At 41.6% G+C, this 21,310-nt stretch overlaps 1 protein-coding gene across 1 annotated transcript in view; it reads right to left on the bottom strand.

The window, feature by feature from the left end:
- LOC139392272 (trichorhinophalangeal syndrome I) overlaps positions 1-21,310 on the bottom strand; it is a 236,161-nt gene that overhangs the window by 198,211 nt on the left and 16,640 nt on the right. The window lies entirely within an intron of this gene.

Consider the following 21,310-nt stretch of genomic DNA (forward strand, 5'->3'; position numbering starts at 1 on the left):
AATGTATAAACTGATTATAGAGTTGAATTACAGTCAATGTTCAACAAAATCATTTGTCCATGTTTATGTCAAGCATACAATGGGTACGAAATTGCACTCAAAATAAAATAAACCATTTAGTCGGCATTGCTGCAGCACAAACTGAATTAAATTTGGATGGAGGGAGGGGATGGAGGGGATCAGCATGAGAGCAATTTTCAGAGTTTATTTCAGTGTGTGTGTGTGCGTGTGCGTGTGCGTGTGTGTGTGCGTGTGTGAGTGTGTATTAATTCACTAAACCCCAATTTTCTCCATCCAGAGTGCTAAGAATTTCTCATAATCCCAGTCTCATTTCTTCTCCAGTGAAAAATATGGAGAGTAGTTTCCTAATGTAGGTTGTAAAGCAAATGGGTATTAAATAAAGCAATTTATGTTTGTAAGGGGCAACGCCTTCACCCGTGTTCGTAAAAGCCGTAGGAAAAATGTAATCTGCAACCGAAATCTCAACAGTCACCACACCCTGTTTCTATCATTACCAAGTCACTGTTGGTTAGCTCCCATCCCTCTGGCCAAAGTGGAATTTTACAACCACAAAGCATGTTATGAATCAAAATAAATGAATTAACTCATGATTAATCAACAATGAAACAATGAATAACTGGCCTGGTGTTTTAAAGGCATTCTTTTGAACTTGTTCTCTGGGTCTACGACTTCAATGCACAAAAAACACATAGTTAATAAATGTGTTACAATCCGCAGCCGACAGACTCTGACCCTGAAAAATAACACTTACGAGAGTTTAAATTAAACTGGGCTGAAAACTGAGGGGATTGTGTAAATTTGTCCCAGAGATTGGAAACACTTTTCCAACAAGGCCTCATTATCGAATCACACCCCTTGAAATGGCTTCATTAACCTCTCCTAAAATTAGCCCAAAGACTAACTCAAAACTACTACACAAGACAGAGCATTTACCCGACCAGCTTGAACAAGAAGGGGTAAATAGGTCTTCAAGCAACAGTATTAGCATTCAACAACAAGTCAATGTTAGAGTGTTCAGAAGAATGTGTTCAGAAGAATACCAGAGAGACCTAGTGGGTAAACAAAATAGTCCATCAAATCCCACCCCCACGCGGAGTAGAAGAATCTTTGGGATTTTTACATTTAATGAACTTTGAATTAATGTAAACCCTTCAAAAAAATGTGAATTCATCCTTAATCACATCTCAGACAAAATAATCTTCTGAAGCAATGTTCATTACCTGGCCCAGAAGAACTGCGTCTGTCTCTTTCGTAATGTCACTGGGAAGCAGCATGAGCAGAGCTACAGTCGTTCTATACCCAGCTAGAGTTCCTCACCACAGGAGGGCGATTTAGCATGAAATGTCTCCCGACTCATAAAAGAGAAAAGTTTTTTATTCCTTATATGCCGTACAATTACATTAAAACTTCAGGGGAATGGGCAGGACATTACCATTCCAATTCCCCATCAAAAGACATAATAATGGTCTCGTATTGCTCCCAGCCATCTGCACTGTTCCTACTGTACCAGGCAATTCACATCAACCTTTTCTTCCCCCCTTACCTCCTTTCACCCCCACCACGACCCTTTATTTTCCTATATTATGGTGCTCCTTGTCTGTTATTGTGCCTACCTCAAGCACTTACAAGATGAAGTACAATATGCCTTATGCAGAAGAGACAACAATAAATGTTATCATTAAAAAAGTGTGGAGGAATGGACAGTTCAGAACCTGAATACAGAGCAGTAGGTATGGGCTGTTGATTCAGGTTCAGAACCTGAATACAGAGCAGTAGGTATGGGCTGTTGATTCAGGTTCAGAACCTGAATACAGAGCAGTAGGTATGGGCTGTTGATTCAGGTTCAGAACCTGAATACAGAGCAGTAGGTATGGGCTGTTGATTCAGGTTCAGAACCTGAATAGAGAGCAGTAGGTATGGGCTGTTGATTCAGGTTCAGAACCTGAATACAGAGCAGTAGGTATTGGCTGTTGATTCAGGTTCACAACCTGAATACAGAGCAGTAGGTATGGGCCGTTGATTCAGGTTCAGAACCTGAATATAGAGCAGTAGGTATGGGCTATGGTTCCAGGTTCAGGGCATGACGACAGATCAGTAGGTATGAGCTGTGACTCCAGGTTCAGGGCCTGAATACAGAGCTGTAGGTATGGACTGTGGCTCCAGGTTCAGGGCCTGAATACAGCAGTAGGTATGGGCTATGGCTCCAGGTTCAGGGCCTGAATACAGAGCAGTAGGTATGGGCTGTGGCTCCAGGTTCAGGGCCTGAATACAGCAGTAGGTATGGGCTGTGGCTCCAGATTCAGGGCCTGAATACAGCAGTAGGTATGGACTGTGGCTCCAGATTCAGGGCCTGAATACAGCAGTAGGTATGGGCTATGGCTCCAGGTTCAGGGCCTGAATACAGAGCAGTAGGTATGGGCTGTGGCTCCAGGTTCAGGGCCTGAATAAAGCAGTAGGTATGGGCTATGGCTCCAGGTTTTTCCTCTCGTGTTTTCTAATCTCTACCTTGGCTGAGGTGGTGCCATGAGTTCTGCTGCAACCACATAGTATAGAGGTCCTGCGGGTCAACAGTGATTAAATGCCATAGAAAAAGTTTTCAGAAAACCAAACATAGGCCTGTTTACCAGTGCATGGAAAAGCTACCCAGCGGTTCAAAACTGGTTGAAACGACACAGTTCACTCAAGTCTGTTTCTCATCACACCACACTAGTCAACATGTTATGCAATTAAGACAGCAAGAAAGAAATATGCAAACAGTAATATGTACAGCATGAACAAACAGTACAAGGACTTATATAGCGAGATAGTGTTGTTAAGTCAACTCTCAGAGGCTCCATCAGTTTAAAGCCTGATGAACGAGACTGACACTCCTGCCCCAACCCTTTCCATGACAGGTCTTTCAGAAGACGGCATCCCAAATGGCACCCTATTCCCTATTTAGCGCACTATGTTTGACCAGGGTCCATGGGGCGCTGGTCAAAAGTAGTTCACTATGTAGAGAATAGGGTGCCATTTAGGACACAAACATTAAGATAGCAGATAGGAAGAAAAGAGGCTTCTGGCAGATGACCTATTCTGAACACAAAGGTGTGATCGTATTCCCATTCAACCCGCTAATTGAGATTATAACACCCCATTCCAACAACCCATGAAAATGGCAAGATCACCCACAGAACTTCAATCTTACTCCCAGACGATTATCATACAAATGTAATAATATTTCACAGAAATATCGCCACAGAAGCCCCCCGAAGATTTTTTTTTTAATTGTAAGGTAAAACTGTATTGTACGGGACAATTGCATTGTATTGAGAAACCATTTCACACCTTCCATTTCAGACGCATCAAATGTACTTTTCTGCAGTCCACTGGGCTATAATCAATAGCATGTCTAGTAACCCCGGCAGTCAGTCAGTTAGTGACGGAGCTGCGAGCGGAGGAGAGGCGGGCGAGAGTGAACCCCGCGTCGTCTCCTGTTACACCTCAGAAGTAGAGAGACATTAGGCCAAACGCAACGATACAGAGGCTCATTTGTAAGGAAGCAACGTGATTCAAAATATGTCATCTTAAATGTCAAACTAAATTAGGAGGTCCTGTTTCATTACCTCTCCCTCTCCCGCTCTCTCTGTCTCCCTCTCTCTCTCTCCCTCAATTCAATTAATTTTAAGGGGCTTTATTGGCATGGGAAACATATGTTTAAATTGAAATCGATAATAAACAAAACTTAAAAAAATATAAAAAAATGAACAATTAACATTACACTTACAAAAGTTCCAAAATAATAAAGACATGTCAAAATGTCATATTATGTATATATACAGTGTTGTCATGATGTGCAAATAGATAAAGAACAAAAGGGAAAATATATAAACATAAATATAGGTTGTATTTACCATGGCGTTTGTTCTTCACTGGTTACCCTTTTCTTGTGGCAACAGGTCACACATCTTGCTGCTGTGATGGCAACACTGTGGTATTTCACCCAAGAAATATGGGAGTTTGGATTTGTTTTAGAATTTTGTGGGTCTGTGTAATCTGAGGGGAATATGTGTCTCTAACATGGTCATACATTGGGCAGGTTAGGAAGTGCAGCTTAGTTTCCACCTCATTTTGTGGGCAGTGTGCACATAGCCTGTCTTCTCTTGAGAGCCATGTCTGCCTGCGGCCTTTCTCAATAGCAAGGCTCACTGAGTCCATACATAGTCAAAGCTTTCCTTAATTTTCGGTCAGTCACAGTGGTCAGGTATTCTGCCACTGTGTACTCTCTGTTTAGGGCCAAATAGCATTCTAGTTTGTGCAGTTTTTTGTAAATTCTTTGTAATGTGTCAAGTAATTATCCTTTTTGTTTTCTCATGATATGGTTGGGTCTGTTTGTGTTAGTGAACAGAGCCCCAGGACCAGCTTGCTCAGGGGACTCTTCTCCAGGTTTATTTCTCTGTATGTGATGGCTTTGTTATGGAAGGTTTGGGAATTTCTTCCTTTTAGGTGGTTGTAGAATTTAGGCTCTTTTCTGGATTTTGATAATTAGCGGGTATCGGCCTAATTCTGCTCTGCATGCATTATTTGGTGTTTTATGTTGTACACAGAGGATATTTTTGTAGAATTTTGCATGCAGTTCTCAATTTGGTGTTTGTCCCATTTTGTGAATTCTTGGTTGGTGAGCGGACCACCTCACAACCATAAAGGGCAATGGGTTCTATACCTTATTCAAGTATTTTTAGCCAGATCCTAATTGGTATGTCAAATTTTACGTTCCTTTTGATGACATAGAAGTCCCTTCTTGCCTTGTCTCTCAGATCATTCACAGCTTTGTGGAAGTTACGTGTGGCACTGATATTTAGCCCGAAGTATGTGTAGTTTTGTGTGTGCTCTAGGGCAACGGTGTCTAGATGGAATTTATATTCGTGGTCCTGGGAACTGGACCTTTTTTGTAACACCATTGTTTTTGTCTTACTGAGATTTACTCTCTCTCTCTCTCTCTCTCACACTCTCTCGCTCTCACTGTCTCTCTCTCTCTCGCTCTCACTGTCTCTCTCTCTCTCTCCCCGTTCTCTCAATTTCTCTCTCCCCCCCTCTCTCTCTCTCTCTGTCTCTCTCTCTCTCACACACACACACACACACTCACTAATATACTATTTCTCTCTTTCTCTCTCTCTTTCTCACACACGTTTTCTCTCTTTCTCTCACACACACACATTTATTCTCCTCTCACACACACACACACAGACACACACACTCACACTCTCTCTCTCTCGCTTTCAGCCCGAGTCCACACTGTAAAATAAAGCTGTCCATTGTGACTCGCCTGTGGGGTTCTAAACATCATCTTTCCTACAGAGCTACAGGACAACAGTTCTCTTCAAGGACACCTCTATAGCTGAAATGTAACGTGGGCACTTGTACATCAAGCTGCTTAATGATACAGACAATGGAGAAAGGCTCTTGCCCTATAACTTACTTATGTTCTGTGAACTTGAAACATTGGACGCATACTGTGCAAAACATCTGTTGAAACGTACTTTGAATCAATGTAACAGACTTACGATTTTTTTTCCCCCGGACACACCTTTACAGCTGTTAGACATTTAGACACAGTCTCAAACAGACCCAGACCAACTGTATATTCTTTTTAAATTCCCAACAGGTTTTGACCATGTCTCGGTCGGAACAACAGCACCATCCACAGGGGGTCCAAACATGACCAGGGGTCATATATACAGCTGGAAGGCCCCGACGGACCCCCCAGACCCTACGCATAGTCCCCCTGTAGACCCTCTAAGGCCCAGGGACAAACCCAGGCCAATATTCCTGCTCTCCGCTGAGCTGGAGGAAGGGAAAGGAGGAATGATTATTAAAACTACATTACCAATCTGTCTGTCGCCATTCATAATTTAACCAGCATTAAGATCACCCAGGCAGAGAATTGAGTTCCCAGAGTCCTATCCTACTCCACCAACCAACCAACCAACCAACCAACAGGGCCCATTTCACTTCCCTGCATTTTACAGCTTCTTAAATCACTGTGATAAAGAAATAAAATACCTATCCTGATTGCTTTCCGTCTCAGCGGGGAGCCCGGCCGGCAAAATATGAACATGAACACATCCCTAATTAAATAACTCAGAGTCTCATAAGCTCTGGGAAGGGAGTGAAAACGAAACAGAAAAGCAGCTCTTATAAGAGCCATCTTGACAGACAGACAGGCCTAAAGCTTTTGCTTCTACTCAGTCCAGCTCCGCGGCCTGCTATTTCAATAAGGGGGCGATACGAGACCATATGAGAAAATCCGAAAGATTACACAAATCTATCTTGGCTGGCTCACAAACTGCCTGACCAGTCTAAGTCTGTTAGGGTTTTCTCTTCTTCTCTGTGGCAGTATATTCAGCAGGCAGCTCTATGGAGACAGGCCCCCGCTACGGTCTGTGTGAATACCATGTCCCACCTTTCGCCTTCTTTCTTCTTCTTTAATTCTGCCTTTTCTGCTTCATATTTATTTTCATAATTGATCATAATTGATGATGTTACTGCTGCCACAGACTTTGCAGTAGATGAGGACTCACAGAGCATGTGGTCCAGACGCCGGACCCCAATCTGTCTTTCTTTTGCCTTTTAATCTAATTTGCAACATTAGGAATAAATCACATTACCGTCGGAGGAGTAATGCTACAACTGCGAGGAGGGTCTATGGAAAACACATAGGAAAACACACAGGATTGAGTGTGTGTAATTCATTATCATTAAACTAAATGTCAAACCGTCAGTCCCGGCGCAGACTCCCCCCTGTTATGAGAAACACACACTTACTGCGCTGCCTTGTGTCACATTAATTCCACCGTAGGCTAAAAACAAGCTTCCACATACAAAAGAATTACTACTAAACAAGATACTGTAGGTACTCTGACTTGTCTGTTTCATAGTAATGCTTTCCCTCCTTCCTCCGCCGAAGTAGATCCAGAACACTTGAATTCTAAATGACTGGAACAACACTTTCTTTCCTAGTGCAGATATACATGGATAAGTATAATTGTCAATGTGGTATCACTAACCAATGGACTGTAGGATTGTCTTGAAATGTGTTCTATTCAACAAATTCCTCCCCTTAGAGAGGCGACACACACACACACACACACAAACACACACCATCTTAGGTCAGGGCTTTAACAGTTGCTTCATCTCAGGCTGTGAACTGTGTTAGAATCCAGGCGTATTTCACAGGGTTGTGTGAGTGGAAATGCTCTAATCCACTAGGCCTGCTGCTGCAGTCACTGCCTGCCTGACTGGCTGGTTGGTTGGCAGGCTGGTTGGCAGGCTGGTTGGCAGGCTGGTTGGCTGGCCGGCTGGCTGGTTGGTGAGAGTTCTTCCACCATAGAATGCCAACATCACCACTTCACCTCAGCCAGCCAAGCTGATCTGTGCAGGCTCACACGTACTGACTGCTTATAGACCTAAATCAATCTCTGCTCTTGAAAACACCATCAAGGAGCACTATTGCAGTGACAGTGTTGCCGTTACATCAGAATCCAGTCCTTTAGAAGATGCTATGGGGTAATGTAATGTAATGCAAGGGCATTACGTCAAACTGAAGGTGTTAAAATTCTATTTCATTTTCCTCATGAAGTCTGGGAAATGTATTTCTACATTTAAAATGAATCAAATGACTATTGCTATTTCAACCCATTTTAGTGTTATCATGAGCAAATCAAAAAACGAAATCAACCTTTGTCTACAGCTACCATGACATTTCTTTCTCATGTCTGTGCAGTCCAGGCCATCTTTGGTGGTGAAAGATTCCTGCTTGTTGCAAGACAGCAAGGGAGGACAGTTAGCAGAAAGCATTTTCTGCTTTCCAAGTCTTGATATTAAGAGAGGGATTTAAAATATAAGCAGCAGCTTGCTTGCGGGAGAGAGGGGGAGGGGGGTGGGCGGGGGTGGGGGGGACGACTCCACCTTCCGATGTAAACAAGCAGTGAAAGACATCTTTTGGAGACCAAAATAACTCCTGCGTCCCTTTAGCTCGACAGGCTCCTGAAGAAGCAGGCTTTATTCTCAAAGTAAAGGGAGAAAAAAGAAAGAGAGCAAAAAGATATAGAACAGCATGATAATCTCCTCCCCTTCATGGACAAAAGGGAGAGAGAGAGAGAGAGAGAGAGAGAGAGAGAGAGAGAGAGAGAGAGAGAGAGAAAGAGAGAGAGAGCAGAAGCAGCGATAACACTGTGGTATTTGCAAGAGACTGGGATTCTCTGAAATCCGCTGCTTTACAGATGTACAGAAACGGCAATCTCCATATTACACAGATTATTACACTTCAAATTGAGTAGAAGGAGAATAGACAGGGTTGTACGGAACTCTGATTTGTAGGCTATGCCTCATTTTGAATTCTAAAACTGCAGAGATGGGGCTGCTTTGGCTGGACTGACCTGAGCAGGGAGGATTTGAAAAGAAACCCCCAAAAACACCAGAGACTGGTTCTGCTGCCTTATATAATAATAATACTGTACAATTCTACATTTTGGTTTGAAAGATAGAAATAAAGATGTACAATCACAATCACTAATGTTAGGATATTACAGTAAATAGTATGGATAATTGCTGCACGTGATAGAGTCCTATGATGAACATATGGTGAGGTTATTTGAACTTGAAAACATTTAGGTTGTTCTTAGCTGATCTAAAACAGCACCATATATCTCTTTCATTTGGAATGAAAAAGCAAAAGGGTGCATTCATTTTGAGTGTTTGCTCTGAAAAAGACTGCTGCCTGGTAGTGAGTGTTTCTTCACATCGCGACACACTAGAGAGAAAAACTGGTTGGGTAAGCAGTGGCAGCCTCTAAATCCACATATTCACATAATACAATCTCTGACAGGGTAAGGCCCTACCCATCACCTTAAGCCGTGAGCAGTTGCAGCATGCTGAGAAGATAGGAAGAGAGAGAGAGAGAGAGAGAGAGAGAGAGAGAGAGAGAGAGAGAGAGAGAAGATAGAACAGAGCTTTTCCCATAATCCCCCACGGTGGGTTCTCCATTTTTCTCCATGTGGCGGGGTATGAAAGGGCGACACACTCAATAGGAAGGGGCCGTGACTAACTGCCTCTCCCTGACTTTTTTAACGTGCCACGTCTTCCCAACACAATACAACAAACACAATTCTCTCCTTCTCTTTTCTCTCCCTCTCTCTCTCTCCCCCTCTCCTGAGTCACACTACTAAGATGAGTCATGTTTATTCATGAGGACACTTCTTCCACATCAAAGGGTTTCAGCTCTGTGCTCGGTGCCCATGGCAGCATACAGGCAAAGATTAGGGGTCCTCTTACCCTCCTTCTCCCTCACTTCTTTGAAAACTATGACAGGCCCAGGTCACAGTCAAATGTACTACTGTGGTGGGGTAATTTAAGCCATTTAATGTTGCAACACAATTGTGGTCTGATAACATTTCAATTTAGATTTGCTCTCACACTATCAGTCAGGCAGTGTCAGGCAGTGTTGCTCCATCCACTGTCATTTGATTGTGTTGTAAAACGACAACTGTTTGTGTGTAATGTTTAATCAGCCAAAACAAGGATGTAGACGCATGCCATTTGATGATGAAAGTGTTCAAGATCAAGTTCCTAATTTCACAAATCTGACAAGCTATGGTTCAAAACAGTGCTGCACAAAATATTTTCTAGCAACAGGTTGTTTGTGGACCTAAATCTTGTATGGGAACAGGTTGTTTGTCAAGCTAAATCTCTTATAGCAACAGTTTGTCTGTCAAGCTAAATCTCTTACAGCAACAGGTTGTTTGTGGACCTAAATCTTGTATGGGAACAGGTTGTTTGTCAAGCTAAATCTCTTATAGCAACAGTTTGTCTGTCAAGCTAAATCTCTTACAGCAACAGGTTGTTTGTGGACCTAAATCTTGTATGGGAACAGGTTGTTTGTCAAGCTAAATCTCTTATAGCAACAGGTTGTTTGTCAAGCTAAATCTCTTATAGCAACAGGTTGTTTGTCAAGCTAAATCTCTTATAGCAACAGGTTGTTTGTGGACCTAAATCTTGTATGGGAACAGGTTGTTTGTCAAGCTAAATCTCTTATAGCAACAGTTTGTCTGTCAAGCTAAATCTCTTACAGCAACAGGTTGTTTGTGGACCTAAATCTTGTATGGGAACAGGTTGTTTGTCAAGCTAAATCTCTTATAGCAACAGGTTGTTTGTCAAGCTAAATCTCTTATAGCAACAGGTTGTTTGTCAAGCTAAATCTCTTATAGCAACAGTTTGTCTGTCAAGCTAAATCTCTTACAGCAACAGGTTGTTTGTCAAGCTAAATCTCTTATAGCAACAGGTTGTTTGTCAAGCTAAATCTCTTACAGCAACAGGTTGTTTGTCAAGCTAAATCTCTTATAGCAACAGGTTGTTTGTCAAGCTAAATCTCTTATAGCAACAGGTTGTTTGTCAAGCTAAATCTCTTATAGCAACAGGTTGTTTGTTGAGCTAAACGTCCCATGAGCTGACTGCGGATTTCATCCTATTCTCTGTGCTTCTCATGATCCTTTATCCATGAAATAATGTTCATCCATAAGCCAGACATCATACAGACAGGTTGCCTATATGATTCCAGTGTTCCCCACCATGCAGGTTTAACTTTACAACTCAAGTGTTGTCTGAATAAAGGGATATGTTTAGGACAGCTGTAAAGATCAGTCCAAAGAGTTTCTCAAGAATCTTCCACCTGTAAGAAAAGTGATTGAAAAAAAAAAAACCTATCACACTAAAACACTGCAGCCACCTCCCTCTCTCTATCCTTCTCTCTTTATCCTCCCCTCCCCCCAGGGCTGCTACTGCCCCCACCCCTCCAGCCCCCCACAACCGGCTTCCCTTCCAGTCTGAGAGGGGGAGGGGCGACCCCCTTTCTGAATGACCTGCCCTTTTTGCACTCAATCAGCACTCGCTGGAACCGGAGACAACAGAGAACAACTGCTTCCCCTACACTTCCTGTGATCACAGGGTCCAAGCTGCCAGTAAGGGGCAGGGATCACGCGCTCTGGAGAAAAGCTGCAGATAACAGGCCGAGGACGGAGAGAGGGAGAGAGAGAGGGCTGGGAGAGAGGATAGCAACACAATTAGACCGAACCAAATCATGAGAAACCTGAAAGATAATTACTTGACACATTGGAAAGAATTATCAAAAAAACTGAGCAAACTGGAATGCTATTTGGCCCTAAACAGAGAGTACACAGTGGCAGAATACCTGACCACTGTGACTGACCCAAAATTAAGGAAAGCTTTGACTATGTACAGACTCAGTGAGCATAGCCTTGCTATTGAGAGAGGGTGCTATAGGCAGACCTCGCGTTCAAGAGAAGACAGGCTATGTGCACACTGCCCACAAAATGAGGTGGAAACTGAGCTGCAGTTCCTGACCTCCTGCCAATTGCATAACCATATTAGAGACACATATTTCCCTCAGATTACACAGACCCACAAAGAATTTGAAAACAAATCCAATTTTGATAAACTTCCATATCTGTTGGGTGAAATACCACAGTGTAGCAAGATAGCAGCAAGATGTGTGACCTATTGCCACAAGTGAAGTGAAGTGAAGAACAAACACCATTGTAAATACAACCCATATTTATGTTTATTTATTTTCCTTTTAGTACTTTAACTATTTGTACATCATTACAACACTGTACATAGCCATAATATGACATTTGAAATGTCTCTATTCCTTTGAAACGTTTTTTTTATTATTTATTTCACTTTTGTTTATTATTTATTTAACTTGCTTTGACAATGTAAACATATGTTTCCCATGCCAATAAAGTAATTTTGTATTCATTGAGTGGACTTGAAGAGAGAGAGAGAGAGAGAGAGAGAGAGAGAGAGAGAGAGAGAGAGAGGCCAGAAATGTAACATTTGAAATGTCTCTACTCTTTTGAAACTTTTGTGAGTGTTAATTTCTGATTGTTTATTATCTATTCCACTTGCTTTGGCAATGTAAACATGTTTCCCATGACAATAATGCCCTTTGAATTTAATTATATTTAATTAGGGAGGCGGGCTGGAAGAGAGAGGATGGCTAGGACAGGGAGAGAGGGCTGGGAGAGAGGGAGGGCTGGGAGAAAAAGAGTGAGAGAGAAGAGAGAGAGAGAGAGAGAGAGAGAGAAAGAGACAGGGGGTTGTGAAGAAGTTAGGGTGTAATTTTTTTTTAAAAGTACATTATTGTTTACATCATGTCGCCCACAAACCAAATGTTGCCGTTTTGATGCATGCATCCCTTTAAAAATATCTCGCTAACTCCAGACCATGTCATAATCCTTCTGCCCTATACGGAGTGAGTTACACCCAGAGTTAGGCTTTGCCTCTCCTCGTCTGTCAGTAAGGAGGGCACAGTCATTCCTCTCTCAGGCCGTGAGTGGAAAGCCAACTGATCAAACAACCCCCAAGGCTATGCACTACTAAAAATATACAGCATTTAGCAACAGGAAAGGCACAGGCATGCTGGCACATTGCTCAATACTTCTGTTAACAGGGTTTGCGGTGTGATTAAATCCCTTCTGCTTGTGAACCCTCTTTTTCCTCTGCGTGCATGCGCGTGTGTACAGTGCAGTATAGTGTTGGTGGGAGGCTGATTCTTTCTCACACATACGTTTATAGGCTAGCAGATGTGCTCTGGCCCAGTGATGCTTTTGAACTTTCCTGTGAAGGACTTTCAGACAGTTAAGAGCGCCTTAAGGCAGGCCTGCCCATTTAATTTCCTCTGTCCTACTTGATGATTTAAATGGTTATGAGCTTTTTATGATTGCCAGTTGCCACTCTCTCTCTTTCCAACGTCCTACCCAGAAGGATATGAGGACTGTGCCAAATTATCGTATTTAACACAAAATCACACATCCTCAAGAGATCATTTCAGAAAATCTGCGGAACGTCTCTGTAGAGAATGTCTTTGTAGATTATTTGGCACCCACCGTGCAAAGTCGTCGAAAGAGTGGAGAATTGCAAAAAAATCCATCTGCACAAAAATCCATCTGCACAAAATTCCATCTGCACAAAAATCTATTGAAAATGTCATTGCGAAACGTTTCAGATTCACCCGAAGATAACTCACTGGAGGTAAAATCACACTTGCGCTCTAGCCTTCCTACCAACACCAAAGTAATGATTTTCCAACCAGTCAGAACAAAGCTGAGCCGTTGCAGCTTCAGCTACAGTGTGAAACTGAGTGTAAACCACAGCCTCAGACACATTTCCCCTCTGAGAAAACTCGCATGTCGTTGCGACACCAGAAATCATCCACCTCCATTGTCTACGACGCATCCATTTTATGCCGAGTAATAGAACTTCAAGTATTCTTGCAAATCACACTTGAGTGAAAAACAAAGGCTACAGCTGAGGTTAGGGTGAGGATAGGCAGACTGGAATAGTTGAGAACATCTGGGAAAAACATTGGGCTTTGTCACATGCCATTGAGAGGGGGTAACCAGGTGCAGTTCTCAGTAAGCAGATAATAGAATGTTATATTTTCTTAACACTAGGCTTGGACGGTAAACCATGTATACCATATAACGGGGTATTTGGAAAATGCCACAGGACGGTTTCTCAATACCGCTTAATACCGTCAATAACGTTGAAAGTATATATTTTACGTTTTTTAATAGATTTGAATATTTGTACCTACTTTTTAAGTAAATACAGTACCTGCAGTCAACTTGTGCAAAACGTTAGGAGATAAAGCTAACCATGTGTATGTGACAAATAACATTGGATTTGATTTGATTTAAAGAACATTGCATTCTTAATTTTACCTGTCATGTTATTATGTATCTTAGGGTAGTCCCCAATCACATGTCACGTGGTGTTTGTTTACAAGCACACAACTATGAGAGGCTGGAGCCTTGTGAGTCACTCACTGTCATGCAGCATGTGCCAGGTGATCAAATTACAGTATGGAATTCACAACTAAATATTTTCTAGCTGTCTAAAATCTGCTAAATGCTCTGCGTTTGTGCATTTGGTTTGCTAATTTAGTAGCTAGTTAGCTATCTAGGTAAGTGATTAGCTTGTTCCAAAATCAAGCATTCGCTTGGTAACAGCAAAGAATCTTGCAAGCATTTCGCTACACTCGCAATAACATCTGCTAACCATGTGTATGTGACCAATAAAATTAGATTTTATTTATTTGATCCCTTTTGGATCAAGAGCCTCTCTGGCTAATATTAGTTTTGTGCTTGCAGCAAACTGAGTAGCATTTTTGAGTTGCTTGTATACTTGTACAAATTGTGCAAAATGTTCGTAATGTGCTCTTTAGCATTTAGTTTGCATTCTCTATGAATATTTCTTAGTACTTGTTAGCATTTTGTTAGCATTCTGGTAAGTGACGTTTTGAATATTAGTACTTTTTAAATAAATACCTGCAGTCAACTTGTGCACTAGGTTACAGATAAAGCAGATCACGTTCATCATTTCACCCATTAGATCATTTTTCATTATGAAGCTTTTTCCTTATGAAGCTTACCGGTACTAGTTTCCCTAAACAGCAGTTTCAGCCAGTCATGTGTGTTTGTTTACAAAGAAGCTCAATGGGAAAGTTACACTTGAATGAAATTCAGCTATATATCTTATAACTATTAAGTTAACGATCTAAGATGTGGCAAATAAATTCTCTCCAGCTGAGTTTTGCTAACTTGCTAATGTTAGCTAAGTGGCTAATGTTAGCTTGCAAGATCAAGCTTCTTGGTAAGAGCAGCAGAGACAATCCATTCCTGGATGAAGATAATATTTGTTTTGTGGGTGCTTCTAACTGATTTTGAGATAATGGCATTCATTTATGAGCTGGGTTGTCTGTCCTAAGAGTAATTGCTTGCATGTGCTCGTTAGCATTTACCTATCATCCTCTATGAGAATTCCTCAGTAGTTGTTCGCATTTTTTTTTTAAGTTACTTTTTTTATGTTTGAAAAAAAAAAAGTGCCCCTTCTGTGCACTACCGGTAATACCATATATCCTGGGATTGCACAGGTACGGTAGGAAGGTATGGAAATCTGGATACCACCCACCCTACTAAGCACTTCTAGACATTTCTTCTGATTGTAGTGAAGTCGGGAAAAGTTTTCCCTCTTATATCGCCTGTAGCATTCTCACAACCCTATTGTAGCCCAGGTCAACTAAAGCACCGTTTCGATTGGCACTTTGAAGTCAACCCAGGTTAGGCTGGCCTTGGTGGGCTAGCTCAAATTGCATTTCCAGTGCCTCCAGAAATGATAAATTATGTCATGTTGCTAGGTAGACAATATCTGACTGCAGCTGGCTACGCTAATGTTGCTAGCTAGCTAGCAAGATGTTGAAGAATTTAATTCACCCTCACCATGCTGTAACAAAGGTTACCCTATACTCCTGCCAGTGCCAGCCCCATACCCCTGCCAGTGCCCGTCAGTCAGTGCCCATCAGAGCCATGTATTTAGCTTGCTGACATTAGCTAGCTAGCTAAACAGTTAGTTTCATTGCTAGCATAATAGGCTAGCTATCTTACTTCCTTGCTTGCCATGGCATTGGCTATTAGCTAGCTAGCTAACCAAGCAAACCAGATTACAGGTATGATGTGATGTAGCTAGCTATCTAGCTTTCAATACGGCCTGGCCAGCTAAAATTCCTGTTTGCTCACTTTAGCTAGCTAGGGAGATTGATTAAACTCTGACTTGCTAGCTAACATTAGGTAGCTAGCATTTGAGGGCTGACTGTTCTCACAAAAGTTTGTGTAGTGCAAAAATCAATCAATCAATCAAATGTATTTATAAAGCCCAGCAGATGTCACAAAGTGCTATACAGAAACCCAGCCTAAAACCCCAAACAGCAAGCGATGCAGTTACATTGTTAGTGTTCCAATGCTTAACAATGGACTACTGGCAAACTTTCTCTTGTTGTGAAGTCAGAAAACAGAGCTAAATCTAGAAATAACGAGTAAAACCTAGATATATCTTCAGTGAAACGCTCACATTTGCTGGTCCATTCATCGCATCGTCTTGAGAAGCGATGGAATGCGTTTGTGGACCATTTACTTGGTGAGTTTTATATTTAATGAATTAAGCTGTTGTATTAGCGCCTTGTTAGCGGGCCAAGGCTAACTTTCTATATGTTAGTGAATGTAAATTGGGCCATTTATGCTAATTGTTAAGTAAACTTGTAGAAGTAATTATGCATTTGGTGTCAGTAAAATATTTTGTTGTACAAGAGTCAACTGTTTACTGTTTTGTACTTTGTTCAACGTTAGTTGTTAGTTGAGTGACACACTGAAAGGTACAGTACAGCTGCTGCTATGACAGATGCCATTTCATGGTATCCTTTGAGACGCACATGTTGTGTAGAGAAGCCGTTTTAAGAGCAGTTTATGCTATTTGTGCACTTATTTGTTATGTAACGTGTAAGTCTACTAAGTCTGCTTTTTATATACTTATCTTTCACTATTGGGTTACTATTCCATTATATCCATGAGTACGTTTTTGCCTGCTTATTCAACATGCATGTCAGGTTTTTGAGTCTTCTTGAATGGTGTTCCTACCCAGAGAGATCGACATCTTCTATTGCATGCAGAAGAAAAAAGACATCTGAAGGTTTCTCTTCAAGAGGAATTTTTCTTGGAGGATGCTTAAGTAAGTACACTATTCTCTATTCTTGTTTGGACTGATCACCCCATGTTATGTGGTGGGACTGTGATATATTGAATGTGTATTTGAATTTAATTTTGTTTTGTGAATTGAACTTTACTGGTGATAATTGATACTATAGAAGGTAGAACCGATTTGACCTGGTATTGAAATAGATCCATAGATTATTTGAACACTGAATTTATTAATTGTGAAATACTATAACTGTGAATTGCATATTTTGCTGTTGAGAACTACAAATTATTTTATTATAAAATAAACAATCCGGCATTAGCACTCTCTATTATTATTTGACCCTGCTGGTCATCTGTGAACATTTGAACATCTTAGCCATGTTCTGTTATAATCTCCACTCAGCCAGAAGAGGACTGGCCACCCCTCATAGCCTGGGTCCTCTCTAGGTTTCTTCCTAGGTTCTGGCCTTTCTAGGGAGTTTTTCCTGGCCACCGTGCTTCTACACCTGCATTGCTTGCTGTTTGGGGTTTTAGGCTGGGTATCTGCACAGCACCTTGAGATATCAGCTGATGTAAGAAGGGCTTTATAAATACATTTGATTTGATCTAAACTTTGGTCTAATCTTTCTTTGCAAATATCATTACTGCTCTTCCAGAATATAGTCAATTGATCCATGCTAAGCACATGCTACATTATCTCTAGGCTAGAGCATTTTACAGTTCCACAACATAGGAAAAATACAAGCTAGAGGACAACTTTCCATTGTAACATTAACATGCACCTTTGTATTCCCATCCATCATGTAGCCTAGCTCGTATTCAAAAACAGATGAATTAAAAAAGGAGAGGCACAGCGAGGAAAAAACATAAATATATTACATGGATGAGTGTCTAATTGAATATTGCACAAGGAAGAAGAGAAAACATCAACAGAAAGCACACAGCATGAAGATGAGCCTTAAAGTATATGAAGAAAGATGTTATTGTGGAAAACTTCCCAAGGAGATCATCTGGGGGATGTTTCCCACTCTCATACCCAAAGGATCATTGCTCTGGAGCAGTGGATATGAATGGTGACAAAGTTTGAGGAAAGATAAGGTAGGAGGGAACCACAGCCAATCTGAACCCCATTGGCTGACTCTATATATTGTGCTCATAAGAAATATACAATTATTCTCCTGAGGGTTTCCCTATTATGATGCCATCTCTCCCATTGTTCCAGACCCTGTTATGATGCCATCTCTCCCATTGTTCCAGACCCTGTTATGATGCCATCTATCCCATTGTTCCAGACCCTGTTATGATGCCATCTCTCCCATTGTTCCAAACCCTGTTATGATGCCATCTCTCCCATTGTTCCAAACCCTGTTATGATGCCATCTCTCCCATTGTTCCAGACCCTGTTATGATGCCATCTCTCCCATTGTTCCAGACCCTGTTATGATGCCATCTATCCCATTGTTCCAGACCCTGTTATGATGCCATCTCTCCCATTGTTCCAGACCCTGTTATGATGCCATCTCTCCCATTGTTCCAGACCCTGTTATGATGCCATCTCTCCCATTGTTCCAGACCCTGTTATGATGCCATCTCTCCCATTGTTCCAGACCCTATTATGATGCCATCTCTCCCATTGTTCCAGACCCTGTTATGATGCCATCTCTGTCATAGTTCAACATGTATTTTTATTGAACCATTATTTAACTAGGCAGATTACTTTGCAACATTGCCTGCTCCTGAGCATTCTCACTAAGAAAAACGTAATATTGTGGGGCTTCCCTCATGCCCCTTGTTTTTGTAACGAGTGCGCTGAGAGTCGGGAAACAAGTTCAGGGAGTGAGTGTTTTAATTAATAAATGAAACAATGAAACAATGAACACGAACCACAAACAACGCACAGACATGGAAACAGAGTCAATAACACCTGAGGAAAGAACCAAGGGGAGTGACCGATAAAGGGAAGATAATCAAGGAGGTGATGGAGTCCAGGTGAGTGTCGCGCAAGTGCGCGAGACGATGGTGACAGGTGTGTGGGATAATCGTGTGAGACGATGGTGGCAGGTGTGTGGGATAATCAGCAGCCTGATGACCTAGAGACTGGAGAGAGAGTATACGTGATAGTTTTGGCCAATTTGTGGGAGTGGTCAAGGGGAATTCCTTCCTATGACGTAAATACCGACTCTGAGCATAGTTCCAGACCCTGTCATATGTTCAGAGACCCTTCCATACCCCTGAGGAAACTAGCCCTAGTTTGAACATGCATGACAGACAGTAGTCTTGTATTCCTTTATGTGTTTCATAAAGTTAAATCAATTATATAAGCTTTATTCTCTCATATTTGCTTTGGCTTTGTGACTGTGTCTTCTTGTCTGTTGATCTGTATGTGAGGTGGGTGGGCAGTTCACTTCACACTCAATCAATACAAATCGTGGGCGAAGTGTAGGCCACGTATTGAGCATCAAAACACATTCTGTTCTGGCGATATGAATGGAGTTACTGTAGTGCGTTTGGGAAAGTATGTGTTTGAATCTGGTTCACACAGGTCTGAAACAGACAGATGTCGATGTCACATCACGATCATGGCATTGTTACTGAATAAGATAAGCCATCTAAAGAAAACAAACAACTCATCACCATGATTAACCTTCATATCAGCAAAAGAGGTGGCTACTGACCTGCTTCATCAAGATATTTCTATTTGCTTTTTTCAAGGATTATCCTACTGTAATGAGGCGTAACCTTGAGTGGCTTTAGTCAAGCCAAATCAAACGACTCTACCACACCCAGTGAACTATAAGCATACCACCGACTAAGATTCGTCTGACACACCAAGCATGACAAGCTCTAGCTAGTTATGACCTATGTATAGCCCAGCTTGAAAGATCAAGAGTTCTTGCAATGAAATTATTCAGTAGTGGCGACCTCAAAGCAGGAGGTCAACAAAAGGCCCACAAGGACCTTAATTAGATACTTGACATAAAGGTGCAGATGAAAATGTGATCAAATTTGAACATGCATTTTCAGTTTGGACTCAAGGGAGGCTGTAGTACCATAGTCCAGTAACAAATAGGTGGGCAGACAGAGACAGACATGCCTGTGACTGTACAAAGTACACACCAGCGCTGCGGTCTGAATGGATGATGACCGAAGCACCAAGTGAACCTCATCTGCAAATATTACACCCTACCATTCATACCAGAGAAAATGAATAGGAGGAAGGGAGGACCTTACTGTGCTACTCTGTAGATTCCCTTTCCTCTTACACCTGACTCCCATTTCCAGCTAACCTATCCTCCAAAACAGCTGAGCTGGTGAGCTGGACCCTGAGGTCTGATGTCTCGAAGAGATACAGTGCATTCTGAAAGTATTCAGACTGCTTGACTTTTTCCACATTTTGTTACGTTACAGCCTTATTCTAAAATGTATTAAATAGTTTTTTCCCCTCGTCAATCTACACACAATACCACATAATGACAAAACATTTTTTTGCTAATTTATAAAAAACAAATAAAGAAATACTATATTTACATAAGTATTCAGAAGACCCTTTACTCAGTACTTTGTTGAAGCTCCTTTAGCAGTGGATATAGCCTTGATTATTCTTGGGTATGAAGCTACAAGCTTGGCACACCTGTATTTGGGGAGTTTCTCCCATTCTTCTTTGCAGATCCTCTCAAGCTCGATCAGGTTGGATGGAGAACATTGCAACACAGCTAGTTTTTCGATCAGTTTCAAGTTGGGCCACTCAAGGACATCAAATCAAATCAAATTGTATTTGTCACATACACATGGTTAGCAGATGTTAATGTTAGTGTAGCGAAATGCTTGTGCTTCTAGTTCAGACAATGCAGTAATAACCAACGAGTAATCTAACCTAACAATTCCACAACTACTACCTTATACACACAAGTGTAAAGGGATAAAGAATATGTACATAAAGATATATGAATGAGTGATGGTACAGAACGGCATAGGCAAGATGCAGTAGATGGTATAGAGTACAGTATATACATATGAGATGAGTAATGTAGGGTATATAAACATAAAGTGGCATAGTTTAAAGTGGCTAGTGATACATGTATTACATAAAGATGGCAAGATGCAGTAGATGATATAGAGTACAGTATATACATATACATATGAGATGAGTAATGTAGGGTATGTAAACATTATATTAAGTGGCATATATTAAGTGGCTAGTGATACATTTTTACATACATTTTTTCATTATTAAAGTGGCTGGAGTTGAGTCAGTATGTTGGCAGCAGCTCTCAATGTTAGTGGTGGCTGTTTAACAGTCTGATGGCCTTGAGATAGAAGCTGTTTTTCAGTCTCTCGGTCCCTGCTTTGATGCACCTATACGGACCTCGCCTTCTGGATGATAGCGGGGTGAACAGGCAGTGGCTCGGGTGGTTGTTGTCCTTGATGATCTTTATGGCCTTCCTGTTACATCGGGTGGTGTAGGTGTCCTGGAGGGCAGGTAGTTTGCCCCCGGTGATGCGTTGTGCAGACCTCACTACCCTCTGGAGAGCCTTACGGTTGTTGCCGTACCAGGCAGTGATACAGTCCGACAGGATGCTCTCGATCGTGCATCTGTAGAAGTTTGTGAGTGCTTTTGGTGACAAGCCAAATTTCTTCAGCCTCCTGAGATTGAAGAGGCGCTGCTGCGAATTCTTCACAACGCTGTCTGTGTGGGTGGA

This window comes from Oncorhynchus clarkii, chromosome 32, assembly GCF_045791955.1.
Source record: "Oncorhynchus clarkii lewisi isolate Uvic-CL-2024 chromosome 32, UVic_Ocla_1.0, whole genome shotgun sequence".
Lineage (NCBI taxonomy): Eukaryota > Metazoa > Chordata > Actinopteri > Salmoniformes > Salmonidae > Oncorhynchus > Oncorhynchus clarkii.